Source organism: Pteropus vampyrus, unplaced genomic scaffold (genome assembly GCF_000151845.1).
Source record: "Pteropus vampyrus isolate Shadow unplaced genomic scaffold, Pvam_2.0 Scaffold106, whole genome shotgun sequence".
Taxonomy (NCBI): domain Eukaryota; kingdom Metazoa; phylum Chordata; class Mammalia; order Chiroptera; family Pteropodidae; genus Pteropus; species Pteropus vampyrus.
Genome location: NW_011888887.1, coordinates 321,754 through 324,066, shown reverse-complemented (window position 1 = coordinate 324,066; position 2,313 = coordinate 321,754).

The following is a 2,313-nucleotide window of genomic DNA, read 5'->3' as shown; positions in this document are numbered from 1 at the left end:
AAAAAGTAATTCTTTTGCAATTGCAACAAAAAGAATAAAATACCTAGGAATAAATCTGACAAAACAAGTTAAGGACCTATAAAATGGAAACTGTAAGACTCTATTAAAAGAAATCGAAGAAGATACCAAGAAATGGAAAGATATTTCATGTTGTTGGATTGGAAGAATCAACATAGTTAAAATGACCATATTACCTAAAGCATTGTGCAGATTTAATGCAATTCCCATCAAAATCTCATCAGCATTTTTTAAAGAAATAGAACAAAAAATCATCAGATTTGTATGGAAGCACAAAAGACCCCGAATTGCCAAAGCCATCCTGAGAACAAAGAAAAAAATGAGGCTGGAGGCATCACCCTGCCTGACTTCAAATTATACTACAAAGTGATAGTAATCAAAACAGCATGTATTGGCAGCAAAACAGACACATGGACCAGTGGAACAGAATCGAGAGTCCAGAAGTAAACCCATATTTATATGGGCAAATAATTTTTGACAAAGAAGCCAAAATCATACAGTGGAGAAAGGAAAGCCTCTTCAATAAATGGTGTTGGGAAAACTGGAAAGGCACCTGTAAAAGAATGAAACTAGACTGTTGTCTATCACCACACACCAAAATTAACTCAAAATGGATTAAGGATCTAAATATAAGACCTGGAACAAGAAAGATTTTATGAATTTGATCTCAAAAGCAAGCTAAGTAGAATCTAAAATAAATGAATGGGACTACATCAAACTAAAAAGCTTTTGCTGAGCAAAAGAAATCGTCAACAAAGTAGAGAGACAATCATCCGAATAGGAAAATATATTTGCAAGCAATACTTGCAATAAGGGCCTAATATACAAAATATACAAAGATCTCATGCAACTCAGTAACAACACAAAAAAACAAATGTTCCAATCAAAAAATGAGAAGAGGACCTGAACAGACACTTCTTTCTAGAGGGCATACAAATGGCCAACAAATATATGAAAAGATGCTCAGCATCACTAGCTATTAGGGAAATATAAATCAAAACCACAATGAGATACCATCTTACACCTGTTAGAATAGCTATAATCAACAGGACAAGTAATAACAAATGTTGGAGAGGACGTTGAGAAATAGGAATGCTTATACACTGCTGATGGGACTGCAAATTGGTTCAGCCACTGTGGAAAATAGTATGGAGTTTCTAAGAATTGATCTACCATATGATCCAGCAATCCCTCTACTGGATATTTACCCCAAAGACTTGAAAACCCATATCCAAAAAAATATTTGCACATCGATGTTCATAGCAGTATTATTTACAGTGGCCAGGACATGGAAGCAACCGAAGTGTCCTACACTAGATGATTGGTTAAAGAAGCTGTGGTACATATATACAATGGAATATTACTCAGCCATAAGAAGAGATGAAATATTACCATTTGCAACAATGTGAATGGACTTCAAGATAATCATGCTGAGCGAAATGAGCCAGACAGAAAAAGTTGAAAATCACATGATATTACTTATATGTGGGATATAAACCTAAAAGCAACAAATGAGCAGGACAAACAGAGACTCATGGACATGGACTATAGACTAGTTTGTACAAGAGGAACTTAGACTAGTGGTTACTAGTGGAGTGGGGGAGGGGAGGAGAAAACAGGGTAAAGGGGGTCAAATATAGGGGGATGGGGAGGGTGAAGTGGATAAAGGGGATCAAATATATGGTAGCTGAAGGAAATTGGACTTTGGGTGGTAAACACACAATAGGATATACAGATGTCAAATTATAATGTACACCTGAAAATTATATAATTGTATTAACCACTGTTACCCCAATAAACTTAAAAAAAAAGAAAATAACCTACAAAATCATAAATTTTCCTGTCAAAAGCTGAAACTGCAAAGCCACCAAGGAAACTGATATCCAAAGAGTGATAAGCTCTGAAGACAGATAGTTTCCCCTTTAGCACAGCATGGAAAAAGAGGTGGCTGCTCTAAAAGTTAATCACAAGAAATCAGCTTAAATTTTAATGAATGAGGGTAGGCCAGATGTTGAATAGCATATAAGTTTAGAACACTGTTATAAACCTAAGTACTATTGACATTTTGCATTGGATAATTCTACGTTGCAGGGGGCTGTCCTGTATACTACAGTGTGTTTATCAACTTCCTCGGCCTCTACCTTTTAGATGCTAATAACAACCCTCAAGTTGTGACAACAAAAAATGTCTCTATAGTTTGCCAAACTTACTTCTAATAAGGGAAGAATTATTTGGCGTTGAGAACCATTCATTTACTCACTCATTCATTCATTCTATAAAAATGCTTGCAATTTA